Source organism: Moschus berezovskii, chromosome 4, assembly GCF_049115385.1.
Source record: "Moschus berezovskii isolate FMDL1 chromosome 4, NW_MosBer_1.0, whole genome shotgun sequence".
Classification (NCBI taxonomy): Eukaryota; Metazoa; Chordata; class Mammalia; order Artiodactyla; family Moschidae; genus Moschus; species Moschus berezovskii.
This window is the reverse complement of record NC_142463.1, coordinates 113744906-113762799: the sequence shown is the minus strand read 5'-3', so window position 1 is coordinate 113762799 and position 17894 is coordinate 113744906. Positions and strand designations below refer to the sequence as shown.

Below are 17894 nucleotides of genomic sequence, written 5' to 3'. Positions count from 1 at the left end.
ATATATATTGCTTATATGTGGAATCTAAAAAAATGTGTAAATGAACTTATTTACTAAACAGAAGTAGAGTCACAGATGTATAATAGAAAACAAATGTATTGCAATAAGTGTATGGGAGAGGGATATACTGGGAGATTGGGATTGAGATATGTAAGCTACTATATTTAAAATAAATAACTAATAAGAACCTACTGTATAGCATAAGAAAATTTACTCAATACCATATAATGGCCTATATGGGAAAAACATCTAAGAAAAGAGTGGATGTATGTATATGTATTACTGATTCACATTGCTGTACACCTGAAGCTAACACAACATTGTAAATCAACTACAGTTCAGTAAACGTTTTTTAAAAAATTGTTTGAGATATGCTCAACCATGGCTGATTCATGTTAATGTATGGCAAAAACCACTACAATATTGTAAAGTAATCAGCCTCCAATTAAAATAAATTTTTTAAAAATGAAAAAATATATATGTATATTTAAACTGGTTGAAGAAAAAAATGGTGAACCTGAAGTTAGATTAATAATGATTATGTAATTCAAAGATTAGAGAGAAAAAATAATGAAGAAAAGTATACTCAGAGAAAGTGTGACACCTTTAAATATACCAAAATTTAAAAGAGTACCAGAAAGAGAAAAGAGAAAGGAAGAGAAAAAAAGAAATAGTGGCTGAAAACTGCCCAAATTTATTGAAAAATAAATCTACACATCCAAGAAGCTCAACAAACTCAAGTAGGGTAAATGTGAAGTGTGTTAGTTGCTCAGTTGTGTCTGACTTTTTGCAACACTATGGACTATAGCCCACCAGACTTCTCAATCCATTGAATTCTCCAGGCAAGAATATTGGAGTGGGTAACCATTTCCTTCTCAAGGGGATTTTCCTGACCCAGGGGTTGAACCCAAGTATCCTGCACTGAAGGGAGAGTCTTTTACCATCTGAGCCACCAGGGAAGCCCAGTGTAAATGTAAAGAGATCTACCAACAGATACAACAAACAACAGCAGAGAAGACATTATTGTTGAGAGTATCTGGGACATAGACAGACCATATGACAGGGCATAGAACAAGTCTAGAAAGTTAAAAGGATACAAATCTATGAAGTGTGTAGGATTTTGGAGTGAAAATTAGAAATGGAGTGAATGGAGAGAAATTAGAATCACAATGGAGTGAAATTAGAAATCAATAACACAAGGAAATAGGGAAATTCGCAAATATGTGAAAAGTAAGCAACATCATCTTGAAATGACTAACAGTTCTGAAAAGGAAGCATGGGAGAAATTAGAAAACACTTTGAGATGAGCAAAAATAAGGACACAACATAATAAAACTTACGGGATTCAGCTAAAGCAGTGCTTAGAAGGAAATTTACAATGATATATACCTGTATTTAAAATAAAGATGTCCATCTGCAGACGAATGGATAAGAAAGCTTTGGTACATATACACAATGGAGTATTATTCAGCCATTAAAAAGAATACATTTGAATCAGTTCTAATGAGGTGGATGAAACTGGAGCCTATTATACAGAGTGAAGTAAGCCAGAAAGAAAAACACCAATACAGTATACTAACGCATATATATGGAATTTAGAAAGATGCAAATGATAACCCTGTATACGAGACAGCAAAAGAGACACAGATGTATAGAACAGTCTTTGGGACTCTATGGGAGAGGGTGAGAGTGGGATGATTTGGGAGAATGGCATTGAAACACGTATGTTGTCATATGTGAAATGAATCACTAGTTCAGGGTCAGTGCATGTTATAGGATGCTCGGGGCTGGCATGCGGGGATGACCCAGAGGGAGGATAAAAGGAGGAGGGAGGTGGGAGGGGGGTTCAGGAGGGGGAACTTATGTAAACCCGGGGCGAATTCATGTCAATGTATGGCAAAACCAACCAATATAATATTGTAAAATAATTTGCCTCCAATAAAAAATAAATTAATTACCAAAAAATATAAAATAAAGAAAGATGGCAAATAAGCAACATAATCTTATACCATAAGACATTGTGAGAACATCAAAGTAAACCTAAAACAAATAGAAGGGGCGGGGGGAGTGAAATTTAGAGGAAAATATTTTAAATAGTAAGTTTCATTTTGGTCAATGAAACCAAAAGCTGGTTTTAATTTTTAACAAGAGATCAAAAAGATCAACAAAATTGATTTGCTCAGTTGATCAAGACCAAAAAAAAAGACCTCAGAAAATTTAAATTATGGGACTCAGAAATGATATTGTCAATGAACTTCCAGAAATAAAAAAATATATAAGTAAATACTATGAACATTTTCAGGCTAATAAATTAGATAAGTTAGATGATAGAAACAGATTCCTAAAAAGACAAAAAATTCCAAAACTACCACAAAAAGGAACTGTCAGCTGAGTAGACCTATAGCAAGTGATTGAAAACATTCTATCAATATTTTTAATAACAGAATCCTCTGAAATTATAGCAGGGTAAACAGATGGTCAAATACAGTTGTTTCTATATTCTTAGCCTCCCTTTTTGCCAAGCTTGGCAAAGTAATTAAGTTCTGACCAATAAAATATAAGCTTAAATGATAGGTGTAACTTCTAGGTTTATCCCTTAAGAATGATGTCTCTCTTTCTGATTTACTGATGGCTATGAACAGAAAACTAGATACTATGGACTCAGCAATGGAAGGCTTATCTTAAGAATGGCAGAACCAATTGACCAGTTCTCAAGGGCTTGTATAACCTTGTGAAGCTAAGTTACCATATCAACCTTGCAAATTGTGGATTGCTTGTCACAAGATTGTTATATGAGAGAAAAAAATTCTGATTTAAGTACATTAATTTTTTATTCAGTGGCCTTTCTAAAGGTGATAGGCCAGGGTACAATTTTTCAGATAGCTCTGTGGAAATTCCCGAAAGGTAAGGAAGAAGCCAGGATATGTAAGAGGTTTTTTTTGCTGTAGAAAACATGTAGTTGAACATCAAAAAAATTACTGCAAATCACAAAAATACAGGACATCTAAAATCAATTATTTTAGTGTCCTTCTATCTATGGGAAGGACCAGCATCCTGCCTTTCACCATTTTGCATTCCCCTTAGGGTGCATTTCAGTGGCTAACAGCTTGAAGGTATGATGGCTAGCAATATACCTTGTTTATCAGAAAGGCAGACAATATTCTTTGTTTACTGAAATGGCAGGCAATAGATTTTGTCCACAGAGGAAGGGAGTTGATGAATAGAGGAAAACAACCTTTTATGGTGAGTGGAAAAGTGAATGGAATGAGTACTAGGGGATGCGGTTGACTTCCTTCTCTGATAAAACAAAACTAATGAAGTAGCAGGAAGCCTTGGTTATGGGTAGAATACGAACTCTGAAAGTTTTAAATCCCCAGAGATTCCCAGAAGAGTTTTACTAGTCACATGTTACACAAAGTCCTGCAACTAATAAGAGCAAATTAAAAAGTTGAGTAAGAAAGTTCTTTTCCTCCTTCTGATGAAAGAAGAAAGAAATCCCTGAGAGTCTCTTAAGCAGAACCTAACAAACCTCTAGAGCTCAGGAGCCTCAAGCCCTGGCAATTATCAGGTAATATCTCTAAAGCGTTAGAAGTAAAGGCTCTAAGCCACTGCAATTTAGTGAGTGTTGGGAACTGATCATTGCAAATGTGGCCTAACCTCACATGTCATGTCAAAAACTCTGAAGCCATAGAAAACTGATGTACACAAAGTCAGGACCTGTTTTTTCACTTCCCAGGTAGGGAAACTCAGAAGATGCAAGGGCTTTCCCAAGGTCACTTAACTAACAGTGACAAAGTTAAGAGTGCAGAGTCTTTGACTAGTAATTTTCATATTAAATTGATCTTTGCCTCTTTTGAGTGAAGAACAAAGCATACTTCCAACAATGTGAAGGCTTTCTTGAAAGAATATAACGATAATACTGAATTGGCATTGGAGCCATGATAAAATACACAAGGTAGGGAATTACTCAAGACGGTTTGACTCTTTTTCCTTCATGACTAATTGTCACTACCATTTTCCTCAAATTACCATTTCTCTTTGACTTTGAAAAAGATATATATTTATTTTGTCAGTGTGGATCTATATGGTAAACTAAATTTGAGACAGGTTGATTTAGCAATAACTTCAGAGAGAACTGAGAATTGGATGGGATATGGTAACTTCACTGCATTCACACATATACGCACACATTCAGAATATGCCAAAAGTAGAAGGAGATTCTGACATTCATATTTTACTCCTGATGGTTAGCCAAGTAGATATTTACTACACAATTGGGTAAAAACTAGATAAGAAAGGACCTGGCCTGTAATTTGTATCAATTATTATTTGCATTTTCCAAATGCTTCTGAACTTTAAGTTTTGAAAACAACCTTTCTGGGCTGTCTTGGAGGGAATATGGCCTGTTGTATGAAATCACACTGTTTTGCAGGTAGTATGACAGAAAAACTTTGGGCTTTTCAACAAGGAAATCACCTAATTAAACAACTTATTTTGCTATATACTTTTTCCCTTTGGGGAAGTTAGTGAATCTTTTAATTCCACAATCCATATAATTGCCTTTCTTATAGAGTTATTGTGAAGAGTCATGTGAATTTAAGAACCTTAGTGTGTAAATAGCTCTGTTGGTGGAAAGAATTTTTCATAATATGTTAGGGATCAACAGAAAGACCAAGTGTTTTCTGACTGGGGGAGATTTTGATCTTAAACAGCTGGAATCCTTCAGAAGATGCTTACAGAGAGAAATGAAACAATGATCTGCAAATGTGGAATTGGATGCGAAGGATACTCACATGGAGTTTTGATACTGAAGAGGGTTATTTAAAAGTCTCATGAACAAACCGAAGGAGAATTTAGACACTGGCCCTCATAATAAGTTCTTAGGCAAGAAGACAGTAAAATCAGTTCAGTTCAGTTCAGTTCAGTTCAGTCGCTCAGTCGTGTCCGACTCTCCGCGACCCCATGAATCACAGTACGCCAGGCCTCCCTGTCCATCACCAACTCCCGGAGTACACTCAAACTCATGTCCACAGAGTCGGTGATGCCATCCAGCCATCTCATTCTCTGTCGTCCCCTTCTCCTCCCGCCCCCAACCTTTCCCAGCATCAGAGTCTTTTCCAGTGAGTCAACTCGTCGCATGAGGTGGCCAAAGTATTGCAGTTTCAGCTTTAGCATCAGTCCCTCCAATGAACATCCAGGATTGATCTCCTTTTTGGGAAATAGATGGAAAAACAGTGGAAACAGTGTCAGACTTTGTTTTTTGGGCTCCAAAATCACTGCAGATGCTGATTGCAGCCATGAAATTAAAAGACGCTTGCTCCTTGGAAGGAAAGTTATGACCAACCTTGATAGTATATTAAAAAGCAGAGACATTACTTTGCCGACCAAGGTCCGTCTAGTCAAGGCAATGGTTTTTCCCGTGGTCATGTATGGATGTGAGAGTTGGACTGTGAAGAAAGCTGATCGCCGAAGAATCGATGCTTTTGAACTGTGGTGTTGGAGAAGACTCTTGAGAGTCCCTTATACTGCAAGGAGATCCAACCAGTCCATTCTAAAGGAGACAGTAAAATAGTCTACCTTTTTGGAGATAATTGCTCACAGATAAAGTGTAGATACAGTGAGAGAGGGAAACAGGAAAGATGAAAGGATTCATAGACAAGATTAGGTCAGGGGACTCATGTGAGACTATGAAAGAATAAAGGTCTTGTCAGGTCCAAGAGGACAAAAAAATCCAAAAGATCTATAAAGTAGAGTCCATATATTGTGAATTATTTATGAAAACATTTGTAATTTAGGCCATTTTCCTACTGTCTCTTCTGACTCTCAGTAACCAGCAAGATTCTACCCTGAAAATACTTAATCTTTTCCTGAACCAAATCTAAGGAACAAAGGAAAGTCTGTTCATCTCTGTGCCCAAGATCACATGTTATACAGTGTTTAATAACAAAGTAAAACAAACATTGTTTTGAGAGTCAACACTTTTAAAATAACCTGCTCATTGAAGATTTATTGGAAATCACTTCTTAAAATGCTCCATATATATTATCACCCTGAGAACTACAGACTTATATGACTCATAGTCTCTTTCTTCAAGTTGAAAGCATTGATAAATGAAAATAATATACCACTAAGGTTAAAACAGCTTGATTCCGGTTACAATTGTGACATTTCATAGATACAACAATCTTATTTTTAAAGTAGACATTTAAAAAAAATAATTTTTAAATTATAAAATGTAAATTTATAAATTTAAAATGCAAATTTTGAAAATAATTACAGCTACCCTACACATTTCATATTTCTCATAGGCACTTCACCTATACAGTTTAAAGAGTAAACTGAATAAATATACAAAAATATTTGGCAAAATGTAAGCTCTATAAATGAGTCATTAAACATGTTAACATGTGGTTAAGACAAAACATAGTTCAAGGTCATATAAACATAAGGGATTATTTAACTATAAGGACAAACATGGAATTTTAAAGAGGATGAGATTAAATCTGACATAGAATTATCAAGAAATATACAGAATCACTAGGATTTGTCTTTTTTGCATATGCTGAGATTTGCATTGAAAATGAACAGAATGTCTCTTGCCACTTGAACTATAGTTGCATAAAATGTCTGCTTAGTAACATCATCCACAAACTGTTTCAGCAAAATTTATCCTAACGGTCCTTTAGAGGAGAGGAAAGGGAGCTTGCTATTTCTTTTCCTTTAGTATTTCAGGACCTACCTAATTGTCTTCTTCCAGAAGAGGTAATGACTTTGATCTTCTGTTATAACTGTAAGCCATTGTTCAAATACAGTCCCCAAATTCCAAACAACTATCAAACTTCACTTATTAGCTACTTAAAGACAATGTTATAAGTAGAAGTTGCTATGTCAGATCCTGTCAATTAACTACTTGGTAAATTTTTCATGGTTTAGAATCAGATCCAAATGTAACTCAACTCATGCACATGAATTTCCTTCATCTGGACAGAAATTAGAGTAATTTTTGTTCTTTTTTTTCCTATCAGCCAATAAACTCCTTTAAAAAATAGGGCAGAAAAAATCATAATAAGTAATTAGTAATGGTGGCTTAATAAAGAAGAAACACATGAACGGACAATTAGGAAAAAATATTACCTACATGCACATCTTGTTTTGCCAAACAAAATATAAAATCAATTGGTAACTGCAAATTTGATCGTCTATTTTATTCACACCAAAACTACAGAGAATAATGGAAAATTGAATTTTTTGTTTCCTTGGATTTCAGAGCTTCACATGATGAAGATCAACCAGACAGTCCTGGAAGAGTTCATTCTTGTTGGCTTCTCTGTTTACCCACAGGCACAGACATTCCTCTTTGTGATTTTCTTTTGCCTCTACCTTCTCACCCTCACAGGTAACCTGACCATCATGGGTCTAACTTGGGTGGACAGACGTCTGCACACCCCCATGTACCTCTTCCTTAGTGCACTCTCTTTCTCTGAGACCTGCTACACTCTGACCATTATCCCCAGGATGCTGGCAGATCTCCTGGCCAAGGACAGAAGCATTTCAGTCATAGGTTGTGGCTTGCAAATGTGTTTCTTCTTGGGACTTGGTGGCACTAATTGCATGATTCTTACTTTGATGGGATATGATCGCTTCGTGGCCATCTGCAATCCTCTCAGATATCCTTTGCTTATGACCGGCATGATGTGTGGAAAACTTGTGGCTTGTGCTTGGGTTGTTGGCTTCTTTGTCTCTGTGATAGAGACTGCATTGATATTCAGGGGCTCTTTCTGCAACCCCAATCTTGTCAAACACTTCTTTTGTCATATGCGGGCTGTTGTGAGGCTGTCCTGTCTAGATAGTGACCTCACAGAATTCATTGTAACAGTGATGTCAGTGTCAGGTTTGATGGGCACCTTCCTGGTCATCATCCTCACTTACACTTTCATTCTTTCCACTGTCCTCAAAATCCCTTCGGCTGAGGGCAAGCAGAAGGCCTTTTCTACCTGTGCCTCCCACCTCACAGTGGTCATCATCCATTTTGGTTTTGCATCTATTGTTTATCTGAAGCCAGAAGCATCAGGGGGAGATGACACACTGATCGCAGTTCCTTACACTGTCGTCACTCCTTTCCTCAGCCCTCTCATTTTCAGCCTCAGGAATAAGGACATGTAGAATGCTTTCAGAAAGGTACTTGGAAAGAAATTTCTTGAATAATCTTGTATTATCGCTGCATAACTGAGTGTTCACAGATTTCAGTAAAGCATTAACTCTGAAATATTTGGAGAAGTATTTTCCTAGAGGTTGACATATGCGGAAGAAGTGTCTGAGACTTGGACCTAAGCCATGAAAGGTATATACTTAGCATGTAAAGGAAGTTTTCCAACTACTTCTACTATTTGTCTCTGCACATTCTATGCTATTGCCAATCATCCACTAGGTGTTTTGTACCTTTGATGAAGTGAGAAAAGCATGATGGAAGAAGAAACACCAAACCTATGACTATTATATTAAAAGATGATTTTAAATTCCTAGAGATGTAAATGTTGAAAAAATTTCTAGGTAATGTTGTGAGAGACTGTGTCATGCTGCTGAGGGGAGATAATTATTTCCTATAAGATATACACTATAGAAATCACAGTCAAGTATTTTTCAATATGTTTCTAGATATTGATAAATAGATTAGATAGATATAATTAAGACTCATACCATACTATTTAAAAATGTTAATGCACTGTATTCAGTGGTATCTTTCCAATGACTGCTAAATGCTAGCTTCTGATTATATGGGATGTTTTGGAATGCTGATTCAAATTAGTAAACAGGACGGTAGAGCCTACATGTTCTGAGACTAAGGGAATCCTTGGATAAGGACTGCAAATAGCCCCCATTTTCTTTAATATGAAAAGAATAAGAGCTAACATTTAAATAAAATTTTACAATATTGAGTGCTTTAACAATAAAAGGCATTTTGTAATAATTTTGGCAGACACATAGTGAGTAATGAAGGAACCATAGCATTGGCACTATATATTAGCCTAAAAAAATTAAGAAATAACTACAAAAGTTAAATATCACAAATAAGTAAAAACTAATCTTACTGATAATTCCAACATAAAACCTAGAGACTTCTCTGAATCATTTTCTCAGTTCTGTTGACACTATGTCCTCTCATGAAGGACATAAGGGTTGGTATATATAAATAAAATGTATTAAAACTCTTCTGCTCATTTTCATGTTGCTTGCTTTTTTGATATTGTGTAGTATGGACTGTTTACTTATTTGGATATTAATTCCTTATCATTCATATTATTTGCAAATATTTTCTTCCATTCAGTAGGCCATTTTCTCCTTTTTTTTTTTTTTTTAGTGATTTCCTTTGATATGTTTTTAAGTTTAATTAGTTCCCATTTGCTTACTTTATCTTTTTTGCTTCAGGAGAAAAATCCCCCTCCCCCCAAAAAAATTTATATGGTTTATGTCAAAGAGTGCTCTTTTTTTCTTTTTTTAAAATTTTTATTGGAAGCTAATTACAATATTGTGTTGGTTTTGCCATACATTGACATTAAAACGACACAGGTGTACATGTGTTCCCCATCTTGAACCCTCCTCCAACCTCCCTCCACATACCATCCCTCTGGTTCATCCCAGTGAACCAGCCCCAAGTATCCTGTAGACTGGCGATTCATTACACATACGATAATATACATGTTTCAATGCCATTCTCCCAAATCATTCCACCCTTGCCCTCTCCCAGAGAGTCCAAAAGACTGTTTTATACATCTGTGTCTCTTTTGCTATCTTGCATACAGGGTTATCATTCAGTTCAGTTCACTTCAGTCACTCAGTTGTGCCCGAATCTTTGCGACCCCATGAATTGCAGCACGCCAGGCCTCCCTGTCCATCACCAACTCCCGGACTTCATTCAAACTCATGTCCATCGAGTCGGTGATGCCATCCAGCCATCTCAAACTCTGTCGTCCACTTCTTCTGCTGCTCACAATCCCTCCCAGCAGCAGGGTGTTTTTCAATGAGTCAACTCTTTGCATGAGGTGGCCAAAATACTGGAGTTTCAGCCTCAGCATCAGGCCTTCCAATGAACACCCAGGATTGATCTCTTTTAGAATGGACTGGTTGGATTTCCTTGCAGTCCAAGGGACTCTCAAGAGTCTTCTCCAGCACCACAGTTCAAAAGCATCAATTCTTTGGTGCTCAGCTTTCTTCACAGCCCAATTCTCACATCCATACATGACCACTGGAAAAAACATAGCCTTGACTAGATGGACCTTTGTTGGCAGAGTAATGTCTCTGCTTTTTTAATATGCTATCTAAGTTGGTCATAACTTTCCTACCAAGGAGTAAGCGTCTTTTAATTTCATGGCTGCAATCAGCATCTGCAGTGATTTTGGAGCCCACCCAAATAAAGTCCGACACTGTTTCCACTGTTTCTCCATTATTACCATATTTCTAAATTCCATATATAAGAGTTAGTGTACTATATTGGTGTTTTTCTTTCTGGCTTACTTCACTTTGTATAATAGGCTCCAGTTTCATCCACCTCATTAAAACTGGTTCAAATGTATTATTCTTAATGGCTGAGTAATAGTCCATTGTGTATATGTACCACAGCTTTCTTATCCATTCGTTGGCAGATGTACATCTAGGTTGCTTCCACGTCCTGGTTATTATAAACAGTGCTGCAATGAACATTGGAGTACATGTATCTCTTTCAATTTTGATTTCCTCGGTGTGTATGCCTAGCAGTGGGATTGCTGGGTCGTATGGCAGTGAACTTCCAGATGTTCAAGCAGTATTTAGAAAAGGCAGAGGCACAAGAGATCAAATTGCCAACATCCGCTGGATCATGGAGAAAGCAAGAGAGTTCTAGAAAAACATCTATTTCTGCTTCATTGACTGTGCAAAGCCTTTGACTGTGTGGATCACAACAAACTGTGGAAACTTCTGAAAGAGATGGGAATACGAGACCACCTGACCTGCCTCTTGAGAAACCTGTATGCAGGTCAGGAAGCAACAGTTAGAACTGGACATGGAACAACAGACTGGTTACAAATAGGAAAAGGAGTACGTCAAGGTTGTATATTGTCACCCTGCTTATTTAACTTCTATGCAGAGTACATCATGAGGAACGCTGGGCTGGAAGAAGCACAAGCTGGAATCAAGATTGCCAGGAGAAATATCAATAACCTCAGATATGCAGATGACACCACCCTTATGGCAGAAAGTGAAGAGGAACTCAAAAGCCTCTTGACGAAAGTGAAAGAGGAGAGTGAAAAGGTTGGCTTGGAGCTCAACATTCAGAAAACTAAGATCATGGCATCTGGTCCCATCACTTCATGGGAAATAGATGGGGAAACAGTGGAAACAGTGTCAGACTTTACTTTTTGGGGCTCCAAAATCACTGTAGATGCTGATTGAAGCCATGAAATTAAAAGATGCTTACTCCTTGGAAGGAAAGTTATGACCAAAGTAGATAGTATATTAAAAAGCAGAGACATTACTTTGCCAACCAAGGTCCGTCTAGTCAAGGTTAGAATTGATGCTTTTGAACTGTGGTGCTGGAGAAGACTCTTGAGAGTCCCTTGGACTGCAAGGTCCAACCAGTCCATCCTAAAGGTGATCAATCCTTGGTATTCATTGGAGGGACTGATGCTAAAGCTGAAACTCCAATACTTTGGCCACCTCATGAGACAAGTTGACTCACTGGAAAAGACTCTGATGCTGGGAGGGACTGGGGGCAGGAGGAGAAGGGGACGACAGAGAATGAGATGGCATGATGGCATCACCGACTGGATGGACATGAGTTTGAGTGAACTCTGGGAGTTGGTGATGGACAGGGAGGCCTGGCATGCTGCAATTCATGGGGTCGGAAAGAGTCAGACACGACTGAGGGACTGAACTGAACTGAAGGATGGCAGTTCTATTTCCAGTTTTTTAAGGAATCTCCACACTGTTCTCCATAGTAGCTGTACTAGTTTGCATTCCCACCAACAGTGTAAGAGGGTTCCCTTTTCTCCACACCCTCTCCAGCATTTATTGCTTGTAGACTTTTGGAGAGCATCCATTCTGACTGGCATGAAATGGTACCTCATTGTGGTTTTGATTTGCATTTCTCTGATTATGAGTGATGTTGAGCATCTTTTCATGTGTTTGTTAGCCATCTGTATGTCTTCTTTGGAGAAATGTCTGTTTAGTTTTTTGGCCCATATTTTAGATTGGGCGGTTTATTTTTCTGGAATTGAGCTGCAGAAGCTTTTAATTTTAATTAAGTCCCATTTGTTTATTTTTGCTTTTATTTCCAATATTCTGGGAAGTAGGTCATGGAGGATCCTGCTGTGATTTATGTCAGCGATTTATGTTTTGCCTATTTTCTCCTCTAAGAGTTTTATAGTTTCTGCTCTTATGTTTAGATCTTTAATTCATTTTGAGTTTATTTTGGTGTATGGTGTTAGGAAGTGTTCTAGTTTCATTCTTTACAAGTGGTTGACCAGTTTTCCCAGCACCACTTGTTAAAGAGATTGTCCTTTCTCCATTGAATATTCTTGCCTCCTTTGTCAAAGATAAGGTGTTCATAGGTGCGTGGATTTATCTCTGGGCTTTCTATTTTGTTCCATTTATCTATGTTTCTTTCTTTGTGCCAGTACCATACTGTCTTGATGACTGTGGCTTTGTAGTAGAGCCTGAAATCCGGCAGGTTGATTCCTCCAGTTCCATTCTTCTTTCTCAAGATTGCTTTGGCTCTTCGAGTTTTTTTGTATTTCCATACAAATTGTGAAATTATTTGTTCTAGCTCTGTGAAAACTACCATTGATAGCTTGATAGGAATTACATTGAATCTATAGATTACTTTGGGTAGTATAGTCATTTTCACTATATTGATTCTTGTGATCCATGAACACGGTATATTTCTCCATCTAGGTAGATATATTCCTAAGTAAGTATTTTATTCTTTTCTTTGCAATGGTGAATGGAATTGCTTCCTTAATTTCTCTTTCTATTTTCTCATTATTAGTGTATAGGAATGCAAGGGATTTCTGTGTGTTGATTTTATATCCTGCAACTTTACTATATTCATTGATTAACTCTAGTAATTTTCTGTTGGAGTCTTTAGGGTTTTCTATGCAGAGGATCATGTCATCTGCAAACAGTGAGAATTTTACTTCTTCTTTTCCAATTTGGATTTCTTTTATGTCTTTTTCTGGTCTGATTTTGTGGCAAAAACTTCCAAAACTTTGTTGAATAGCAGTGGTGAGAGTGGACACCCTTGTCTTGATCCTGACTTTAGGGGAAATACTTTCAATTTTTCACCGTTGAGGATAATGTTTGCTGTAGGTTTGTCATATATTGCTTTTATTGCGTTGAGGTATGTTCCTTCTATTCCTGCTTTCTGGAGGGTTTTTATCATAATAAATGGATGTTAAATTTTGTCAAAGTCTTTCTATGCATCTATTGAGATAATCATATGGCTTTTATTTTTCAATTTATTAATGTGGTGTATTACATTGATTGACTTGTGGATATTGAAGAATCCTTGCATTCCTGGTAGAAAGCCCACTTGGTCATGATGTATGATCTTTTTAATGTGTTGTTGGATTCTGACTGCTAGAATTTAGTCAAGGATTTTTGCATCTATGTTCATCAGTGATATTGGCAAGTAGTTCTCTTTTTTTGTGGCACCTTTGTCAGGTTTTGGTATTTGCGTGTTGGTAACCTCATAAAATGAGTTTGGCAATTTACCTTCCTCTGAAATTTTCTGGAAGAGTTTGAGTAGGAAAGGCATTAGCCCTTCTCTAAATTTTTGGTAGAATTCAGCTGTGAAGCCTTCTGGACCTGGGCTTTTGTTTGCTGGAAAATTTCTGATTACAGTTTCAATTTCCATGCTTGTGATGGGTCTGTTAAGATTTTCTATTTCTTCCTGGTTCAGTTTTGGAAAGTTGCACTTTTCTAAAAACTTTTCTGTTTCTTCCATTTTACTGGCATATAATTGCTGATAGTAGTCTCTTATGATCCTTTGTATTTCTGTGTTGTCTGTTGTGATCTCTCCATTTTCATTTCTAATTTTATTGATTTGGTTCTTCTCCCTTTGTTTCTTGATGAATCTGGCTAGTGGTTTGTCAATTTTATTTATCCTCTCAAAGAACTGGCCTTTGGCTTTGTTCATTTTTGCTATGGTCTCTTTTGTTTCTTTTGCGTTTATTTCTGCCCTAATTTCAAAGATTTCTTTCCTTCTACTCAACCTGGGGTTCTTAATTTCTTTCTTTTCTAGTTGCTTTAGGTATAGAGTTAGATTATTTAGTTGACTTTTTTCCTTGTTTCTCGAGATATGCCTGTATTGCCATGAACCTTCCCCTTAGCACTGCTTTTACATTATCGCAGAGGTTTTGGGTTGTTGTGTTTTCATTTTCATTCATTTCTAGGCATATTTTGATGTCTTCTATTTGTTGGTTATTTAGCAGCGTGTTGTTTAGCCTCCATATATTGGAATTTTTAATAGGCTTTCTCCTGTAATTTAGATATAGTCTTACTGCATTGTGGTCAGAAAAGATGCTTGGAGTGATTTCAATTTTTTTGAATTTACCAAGTCTAGATTTAAGGTCCAGGGTGTGATCTATCCTGGAGAAGGTTCCGTGAGATCTTGAGAAAAAGGTGAAATTCATTGTTTTGGGGTGAAATGTCTTATAGATATCAATTAGGTCTAAGTGGTCTATTGTATCATTTAACGTTTGTGTTTCCTTGTTAATTTTCTGTTCAATTGATCTATCCATAGGTGTGAATGGGGTAGTAAAGTCTCCCACTATTATTGTGTTGTGGTTAATTTCCCCTTTCATACTTGTTAGCAACTGTCTTACATATTGTGGTGCTCCTATGTTGGGTGCATATATATTTATAATTGTTATATCTTCTTCTGGGATTAATCCTTTGATCGTTATGTAGTTTCCTTCTTTGTCTCTTTTCACAGGCTTTGCTTTAAAGTCTATTTTATCTGATATGAGTATTGATACTCCTGCTTTCTTTTGGTCTCTATTTGCGTGGAGTATCTTTTTCCACACCTTCACTTTCAGTCTGTATTTGTCCCTTGCTTTGAGGTGGGTCTCTTGTAGACAACATATATAGGGATCTTGTTTTTTTATCTATTCAGCCAGCCTTTGCCTTTTGGTTGGGGCATTCAACCCATTTACATTTAAGGTAATTATTGATAAGTATGATCCTGTTGACATTTTCTTTATTGTTTTGGGTTTGAGTTTATACATCCTTTTTGTGTTTCCTGTATAGAGAAGGTCCTTTAGCATTTGTTGGAGAGCTGGTTTAGTGATGCTGAGTTCTCTCAGCTTTTGCTTGTCTGTAAAGCTTTTGATTTCTCCTTCATATTTGAATGAGATCCTTGCTGGATACAGTAATCTGGGCTGTAGGTTACTTTCTTTCATCACTTTAAGTATATCTTGGCATTCCCTCCTGGCCTGAAGAGTTTCTATTGAAAGATCAGCTGTTATCCTTATGGGAATCCCCTTGTGTGTTATTTGTTGTTTTTCCCTTGCTGCTTTTAATATTTGTTCTTTGTGTTTGATCTTTGTTAATTTGATTAATATGTGCCTTGGAGTATTTTGCCTTGGGTTTATCCTGTTTGAGACTCTCTGTGATTCTTGGACTTGGGTGATTATTTCCTTCCCCATTTTAGAGAAGTTTTCAACTATTATCTCCTCAAGTATTCTCTCATGGTCTTTCTTTTTGTCTTCTTCTTCTGGGACTCCTATAATTCGAATGTTGGGGCACTTAACATTGTCCCAGTGGTCTCTGAGATTGTTCTCATTTCTTTTAATTCACTTTTCTTTTTCCATCTCTGTTTCATTTATTTCTACCATTCTATATTCTATCTCACTTATTCTATCTTCTATCCACTTATTCTATCTTTTGCCTCTGTTATTCTACTGTTGGTTCCCTCCACAGTGTTTTTGATCTCATCTATTGCATTATTCATTATATATTGACTCTTTTGTATTTCTTCTAGGTCTTTGTGAACCTATCTTGCATCTTCTCAATCCTTGTCTCCAAGTTATTTATCTCTAACTTCAGTTTGTTTTCAAGATTTTGGATCATTTTCACTATCATTATTCGGAATTCTTTATCAGGTAGATTCTCTATCTCTTCCTCTTTTGTTTGGGTTGGTGGGCATTTATCCTGTTCCTTTACCTGCTGGGTATTTCTCTGCCTCTTCATCTTGCTTACATTTCTGTGCTTGGGATGACCTTTGCGTTTTCTGGCAGTTTGTGGAGTTTCCTCGTTGTGGATGGGGTTGGGCAGGTGGCTTGTCAAGGTTTCCCAGTTAGGAAAGCTTATGTGGGTGTTCTGGTGGGTGGAACTGGATTTCTTCTCTCTGGCGTGCAATGAAGTGTAATGCAATGAGTTAAGAGATGTCAGTGGGTTTGGAGTGACTTTGGGCAGCCTGTATATTGAAGCTCAGGGCTATGTTCCTGTGTTGCTGGAGAATTTGTGTGGTATGTCTTGCTCTGGAACTTCTTGGCCCTTGGGTGGTGCTTGATTTCAGTGTAGGCATGGAGGCGTTTGATGAGTTCCTATTGATTAATGTTCCCTGGAATCAGGAGTTTTCTGGTGTTCTCAGGATTTGGACTTAAGCATCCTGCCTCTGGTTTTCAGTCTTATTCTTGCAGTAGCCTCAAGACTTCTTCATCTGTCACTTTCAAGGTGGTTCCCTCTGTTTTAACTTCTTCTGTTTGCTGGTCTCTTCAGTGTCTAATTTCCGCCCTGACACAAGGGGGCGGTGGTGGTCACTTTTTTAAGGCTCATTTGTTCAGTCATGCTGTGGGGAGGGAGGGACGCTGCAAACAAATATCACTGGTGTCTGTGGGGAGTGCTTGCAGTGTCTCAGCCACATTGGGTTTGCCCCTGCTCACTGTGTGTGTATTTTCCCTGTCTATACTGCTCAGGCTCTAGGTTGCTCTGCTGGGAACTGTCTGAGGTGGGCCCTGGGTTGTATGCACTTCCCAGGTCAAAGCTGCTCAGGTTCAGGTACTCAGGTACTCCACAAAGGCGCAGACTCAGTTGGGCCTGAGTTTTGTGTCCCTCGGTCCGAGCAGCTCAGGTGACCAGGTGTTTGGAGAGTGCGGTCGCTGCGACTTATCACCTCCCTGATCCCTGCAGCTCGGTTTTCTGGGTGTGCAACTGGCACACCTTCTCGGGCGAATGTCGACTGCCCAGAATCCCAAGAAGTCTTGGTTAGCAACAAAGCCTGTTTGCAGTTTGGTAGATGATGCATCTCTGGAGCCGCGATTGCCCCATTCTGGCACTGGCTGCCCTCCCTGCCTGTCTTGGTAGGGGATGGGCCATCTGCAACTGGTTAACTCTATTCAGTCCTTTGTTCTGTGAGCGGGTCTGGCGGTGACTTAGGTTAGGGCTCTTTGCCTTTTCATGGGGTAGTTATCCCACAGTCTGGTTTGCTATCTTAAGTTAGTTTCCTCAGATTGCCCTCAAGGCATTCAGGCCTGGTTCTTACACTAAGCAATGCAGCCCGCAGCTCCCTGCCCAGCTGCGCTTGCTAGTCATGGATGCGGGCGTCTGTGCTGCTTCTCCGCTGGGAGTTACTGTTGGGCTCGTAATCTGTGGGTTTTAATTATTTATTTTTCCTCCCGGTTATGTTGCCCTCTGAGGTTCCAAGCCTCACCACAGACTCGCCAGTGAGAGTGTTTCCTGGTGTCTGGAAACCTCTCTTTTTCAAGTCTCCCTTCCAAGTACGGATCTCCGACCCTACCTCTTTTGTCTCTCTTTTTATCTTTTATATTTTTTCCTACCTTCTTTCGAAGACAATGGACTACTTTTCTGGGTGCCTGATATCCTCTGCCAGCATTCAGAAGTTGTTCTATGGAATTTACTCA

At 38.0% G+C, this 17894-nt stretch overlaps 1 pseudogene; it reads left to right on the top strand.

Moving 5' to 3' along the window:
• The first annotated feature begins 7278 nt into the window (after positions 1 to 7278).
• On the top strand, positions 7279 to 8205 carry LOC129541755 (olfactory receptor 10X1-like; annotated as a pseudogene).
• The last annotated feature ends 9689 nt before the right edge of the window (positions 8206 to 17894 follow it).